The following is a 7,395-nucleotide window of genomic DNA, read 5'->3' on the forward strand; positions in this document are numbered from 1 at the left end:
ATGTTTTTTTTTATAGTACTTCAAAAGGAGGAGTTGTTATGTTAAGTATTTCATTAGGCTTATAAAAATTACAAAAAATAAATTTTCGTAAAAATAAATTAATAAAGTGACTATCAGTATTGATACAGGGTACATAGCATACCTACTCATTGTTGAAGGCCATACGGTTGCCTACAATTGCTTACATCAACTTCATATGAACTTTGGTGGATAGTTGTCTCATTGGCAATCATACCACATCTCCTTATTTTTATATTCTATATTGATAATCTTTTTATTCTTTTTCATAATTATATTAATTTCTAATGTTCAATTTTATGACTCTTTTAACCCAAAAACATTCATTGAGCAATTTTTTTCAACCCACTCATTATTATGCTTAATCAGAAACATATGACTTGAATTGCAGGTGTCCAAAATATTATCAATATCTATCTGAAATATCTGCCTAAAATAGTATATATCTGCCTAAAAAGGTAAATATCTGCCTAAAATGGTATATATCTGCCTAAAAAGGTAAATATCTGCCTAAAATGGTATATATCTGCCTAAAATGGTAAATATCTGCCTAAAATGGTATATATCTGCCTAAAAAGGTAAATATCTGCCTAAAATAGTATATATCTGCCTAAAAAGGTAAATATCTGCCTAAAATAGTATATATCTGCCTAAAATGGTAAATATCTGCCTAAAATGGTATAAATCCAGAGAAGTTTCAGTTATATGTTAAAGAAAAGAAAAATCACTAAAATCTATTTAATCTTAATAATCCTAAAATGGACTGAATAACTGCTGTCAAAGATCATCTGTTAAAAGTTTTTCAACATTTTCATTAAAACAAAACAAACACAAGTCTTGTAAAAATATTTTATTTTTCTTGGATGAAACTTTGCAGATTAATTTATGAAAACACAAAATTAACTTAATACAATGGACCTGATAAACATATTCATCACTTTCAGATATCAACAATGGAATTTTGAATCATATATATGTATAGACTGTCAAAGAAAAGTCAACACCTACAGAAATAACAATTCGGAAATGATCATTTCATGAGAAACAAAAGGGAAATGTGTAAAACAGTGTTTAAAGTCAATCTATTCACTTTGAGGGGCCTGATGGGTTATTTTCGTTCTTCGTGATCGGCGCATTTTCGCTATCATGATCCGTTTTTCTACAGACTTATTTTTTTTACATTTTCGTGATCCGTGATCATGGAAATTTATTTTCTGTGAATCGTGATTGACAAAAAAATCAACTCGCGAATCGTGATGAGACGATCAGGCCCCTCCACTTTGTTTATCTCCTTCTCATCAAATCAGTATGAAATTTTGAGGTGTTTCAAACTATAAAATACAAAATGGTTGACGTGAGAGGCTTGGAAAATAGAACTTCTGGCCAGCCATATAGGGAATTGACGGCTTGAAGCCGTCTTTTCCCAAAAACAGCCTCTTTTACCAGAAAAACATACACTGTGCATTTATTTAACCCAATCAATGCAAAGATTGGTGCTTAAACTTTGAAGAACAGAAATAAACTATTAAAGTTTAAATCTTCTCCATACTTCTTCAAATAAGTAATTTCGCAAGAAAAATGAATCTTTCTTTAGAAGTTTTCCTCATTTGCACCGAAATTTTATCTACTTTTATTGAAGTTGCAAAAATACTAAAACTTAACTTTAACCAAAATGGCTTGATTATTCTGGATTAAGAGTGAAACAGCAAATTTCAGAAGCATTGTTTGAAATATGTATTCATAAAATTGTTCTTACCAAATTTATGCGCTTTAGTCATTCCTTTGACCCAAAATAAATAAGGAAGCATTTTCATTAAACATACTATTAAGATATTTCTAAAATGATATCTGTTAAAACCTCGCAATACTATTACCACATATTGCAATATTAAAGTATGATAGTAAGTTCGGTAAGTTAGTGTGATTCCTATATACCCCCAAAGCTTTGTTTACAGGGGATATAATAATGAAAATTTCTCACACAAAACTTGAGTTTATCTCAGGTATAGTTTAATACCCGATTAGAGCATTTTCATCCAGGCATTTTTTTTAAAACAACTTTTTAAGGGCTTCGATATAAACAATGGAAAAAACTACTAACAAGATATTTAGTCAGCAAATATACTGTGCTATAACAAAAACGATGATGAAAAAAAGTAATGCCGACAAATCAAATAACCTTTGATTAATGTGACCTAGTAATAAAATCAAAGCATGTATAAAATACAAACTGATAACAAATAAATGAAAATAACAAGCTTGATTTATTCCCATAAGAAAAAAAAGCATTCTGTAAAATAATCACAATAGTTCAAATGACCTGTGCTAATTTCACTAGCTTACAACTGAAATCAAAGCATGTATAAAATACAAAAAAATAATACTTAACAATACAACTTGAAAAAGTTATAAAAACTATATTAAATTATTAAATATCATATTGCACATTGTCAAGTTTTACCTGTATACATTAAAAAAAAAGTAATAAAATGTTTTATATACATATTAAATTAATTGTAGTAATCTTCGAAAAAGAATCTGACCTTAACAACGAATACACTGTCTCTGTCTAGATACTGTATGCAGGTAAGATCTTGTGTCTTGGAATCAGAGTTAGAACTATTTCACATGTTTAAATGTTTGCATTCCAAATTAGAACCATCAATTTTACATTAGACTTGTAGGAATTTTGTTATCTTGTTTAATGTGTGCTTAAATGTGTAGTTCAAATTCCAATTTTATTTTCTTTTTTATCTGTAATAAACCATTGACATTTACAAAGACAATTCTCCCTTGGAAAAATTACATTATATTATTTTGTAAATCAGTTCGTAGATACTTAAAAAGACTAGAAAAATTGATTAAAATGAACCTGCCATGAATATTAATACATTATATACAATACTTTAATTGTAGAAAAAAAACCAGTCTTTACAAAGTAACAATACATATCTAAAAAATTATAAGTACAACCGTAACTTCAGTATACTTATTCCACAGCCAACAAAAATAAATTTTCCACATCAATAGCTAACACTGAAAAAATATAAATGCAATTCCAACTTCCTAAGATTTATGTAAAAACAGATCTTTTAAAAAATGGCAGATCAAATAAATCATTAAGCTTCAAAATTAATGAAATAACAGATTTAATTTAATTAAAATAAATAAATGCTTTTTGAAATACATGTAATAAATAAATTTAGAGTCTTTTTAAAAAAAAAAATGACACAGCTAACTAGAAACCAATCATAAACGCAAATTTGTAAAGCCAGTCAAGCATAAAATGTAATTCATGACAACCTTAATGCACAAGAATGGCTCAGAATGCTATTTTGCAGTATCATAAATATACTGGTAAAATATCCGTTAGTTTACTATCATAATGGTCTATATTATGAATAAAAAATGACTTAAACCCAAATATATCAACAACGGTTTTTAGAAGTACAGAATACAAACTAGTAAATGAACTTATTGTCTAATAAACAGCTGCGCCATGAGCGCATGATACGCCCGTCGTCTTGTGTGTGAATTTTTATGCAATAAGCATAAATAGTTTCTGACATACAGCGTGACATGCGAAAAAACCCCCTTTTTTTTTAACAAAAAACTCAATATCTCTAAAATAAAATTTTGAATCAAAACCAAAAAGTATACAGATCTTTAGATTAATATAACTAAGAAGTGTGTAAAATTTTAAGCAATAATCATAAATCGTTTTTGAGATACGGCGCGACATGTGAAAACCCCCCTTTTAAAAAAAAAAAAAATCAATATCTCAAAAATAAAATTTTGAATAAAAACCAAAAAGTATACAGATCTTAAGATTAATATAACTAAGAAGTGTGTAAAATTTTAAGCAATAATCATAAATCGTTTTTGAGATACGGCGCGACATGTGAAAAACCCCTCCCCCTTTTTTTACAAAATACTCAATAACTCAAAAATAAAATTTTTAATCATCACCAAAAAGTATACAGATCTTAAGGTAAAATAACTAAGAAGTGTGTAAAGTTTTAAGCAATAATCATAAACTGTTTTTGAGATACGGCGCGACATGTGAAAAACCCCTCCCCCTTTTTTAACAAAATACTCAATATCTCTAAAATAAAATTTTGAATCACCACCAAAAAGTATACAGATCTTAAGATTAATATAACTAAGAAGTGTGTAAAGTTTTAAGCAATAATCATAAATTGTTTTTGAGATACGGCGCGACATGTGAAAAAAAACACACACCTGTTTTAGTTACTAAGTCCCGTAACTCAAAAAGTTTTAATCTTATTTTCACCAAAAAGTATACAGATCGTTTGACCATCATAAGAAACAACTATGTTAAGTTTCATGAAATTTGGATAAGTCATTCTCAAGTAACGGTGCAACATGTTTACGCCGGACAGACAGACGGACACCGGACATTTGTATACCATAATACGTCCCGTCAAAAATTGACGGGCGTATAAAAACCTAACCCTCCATTTCTCAGTTGACCTATGGATTTAAGAAACACTGTGCATACAACAGAAATAACTATATATATATATATACTGTAAATTGAGAAAGTATTCACAGCTTTTTTATTGATGCGAATAATGAGACTGTGTGAGTATCACAATAATAAGAACTTGCATTCTGATATCAGATACAGATAACTGTATACACATAGGCGGATCCAAGGGGGGGGGGGGGGGGGGGGGGTACTGGGGGACCCGGGCCCCCCTTTTGTGGGAAAAATTTGGTTGATTATATAGGGAATCACTGAAGCATGACTGGAGCTGCTTTTTGTCCTTACTTCCACAATTGCAATAATGAACACACGAAATAATATCTGAATTTACAGTATTTATTAAGATACATTAAGTTTTGCAGAACAACAATGTTAATGCTGTTGTTCATCTTGACACTTACAAGAGGTTATCAAAACAAGGACTTGTTTAAGGGACTGTATATACTTTCTTGAAAGCTATCTTGAAGCATACTCCAAGTAAATCTCTACTAAAGCTCTTCTTTATAAATGTAATAACAAGAGTGTTTAATAAAAATAATTGGAGCATGCTTGAAGATTGCTTTAAAGAATAAATAAATAACTTTTCAGTTTCAGATCAGAAACAATTATTAATGAATTTTTACATGTTGCTCAAACATGGTCAAATTGGACCTGCAACCTTTGGGGTTTGGCTGGCCACCTTTGGGTCCTGAAGCCTCATTTAAAAGGACCTGTGACCTTTAACATTGGTTTATTGTTAAACATATAACTGTCAAATTTGCTTAAAAGTGACCTTGTGACCTCATGCAATTTTTAAATGTGACCTTGCGACCTAAGGGGATACCTAACATGCTTCTTACATTCTAATATCAAACATTTCTTACATCTTTTTCATCACTAAAAATTAATGATTTAATACTTTTTGGAAGACAACAGGGATATACTGTCTAAGTACTATATATGCTTTTTCTCTCTATATAATGGTCAGAGAGTGCTAACTGTTAGTTCAAGCTATCACATAATCACAATTCTATCTTTTCCTTCCCAGAAACTATGTGCCATAATTTTAAAATACTGTAAATACAGAAATTTATGCATGTATTTATTTTTGTGATTGTTGAAAAAAGGACATGAATGCGATACAAGTAAATGTGTATTCAGGAAATGCTGTGTAAAATAATGCGTTTAAAATTTTAAATGCCAGTTTTATTTTTGAATAAAATGCTCCGCAGGGCGCAGCTTGATACGACCGCAGAGGTCGAACCCTGAACAGTTGGGGCAAGTATGGACACAACATTCAAGCTTGATACAGCTCTGAATTTGGATTGTGATTAAATATTTGACACAGCATAGGTTTCTCACACAGAATGAATGTGGTCTAAGAACTTAAAAATTTTAAATTGGACATTCACCTATTATGGTCCAATATCCAAAATCTAAATACATGGTTAGATTCAGCATATCAAAGAACCCCAAGAATTAAATTTTTGATGAAATCAAACAAAGTTTAATTTTGGACCCTTTTGATCTCAATGTGGACAAAGTTGATAACGGGGCCCCAAAAATCAAAAATCTAAATACATGGTTAGATTCAGCATATCAAAGAACCCCATATATTCAATTTTTGTTGAAATCAGTGGTTTAATTTTGGACCCCAATTTTGACCAACTTGAAAACTGGGCCCATAATCAAAAATCTAAATACATGTTTAGATTCAGCATATCAAAGAACCCTAAAAATTCAATTTTTGTTAAAATCAAACTAAGTTTAATTTTGGACCCTTTGGACCTTAATGTAGACCAATTTGAAAACGGAACCAAAAATTAAGAATCTAAATACACGGTTAGATTCGGCATATCAAAGAACCCCAATAATTCAATTTTTGATGAAATCAAACAAAGTTAAATTTTGGACCCTTTGGACCTCAATGTGGACCAATTTAAAAACGGGGCCCAAAATCCAAAAACTTAATACATGGTTCGATTCAGCATATTAAAGAACCACAAGAATCCAAGTATAAAACCCCATTGAAATTGATCAAGAAATAAGCAATTTATACGAAGTATCTTCTTTTGCACAATACTGTGCAATTGAATATTTCTTGCTATTGCGCAATACTGTACAATTGACAATTTCTTGCTATTGCTCAATATTGTGCTATTGGATATTTCTTGCTATTGCGCAATACTGTGCAATTGAAGATTTCTTGCTATTGCGCAATACTGTGCAATTGAAGATTTCTTGCTATTGTGCAATACTGTGCAATTGAAAATTTCTTGCTATTGCACAATACTTATTATATAATAATTTACACATCCTGTTTGGTGTGTATCTCCTACCATATCATTATTATTTGCTTTTAAATATAAATCAGAAATAACCAACTTAAAATGGAAAATTTTAAAAGAAAAAAAAAAGGAAAAAAAGAAAAAAAAAAATCCCCCCCCCCCAAAAATTTTTTTGAACCCCATTATGATTCATCACCCCCAAACTCAATCCCAGCCTTCTCTTTGTGGTATGGTACCTTGCAGTTACATTTCAGAGAGAACCATACACTTGAACACAAGTTATTGTCTGGAAACTAGAAAAATGCTTATTTTTGGCCCCTTTTTGGCCCCCAATTCCTAAACGTTTTGGGCAATTACCCCAAAACTCAATTCCAGCTTTCCCTTTGTGATATGGAACCTTGTAGTACAATTTCAGAAATATCCAAACACTAACACACAAGATATTGTCATGAAACTAGAAAAATGCTTGTTTTTTTGCCCCTTTTTTGGCCCCTAATTCCTAAAATTTTGAGGCAATTACCCCCAAAATCAATTACAGCCTTCCCTTTGTGATATGGAACCTTGTGGTACAATGTCAGAGAGATCCATACACTTACACAC

Source organism: Mytilus californianus, unplaced genomic scaffold (genome assembly GCF_021869535.1).
Source record: "Mytilus californianus isolate M0D057914Y unplaced genomic scaffold, xbMytCali1.0.p SCAF_1, whole genome shotgun sequence".
Classification (NCBI taxonomy): Eukaryota; Metazoa; Mollusca; class Bivalvia; order Mytilida; family Mytilidae; genus Mytilus; species Mytilus californianus.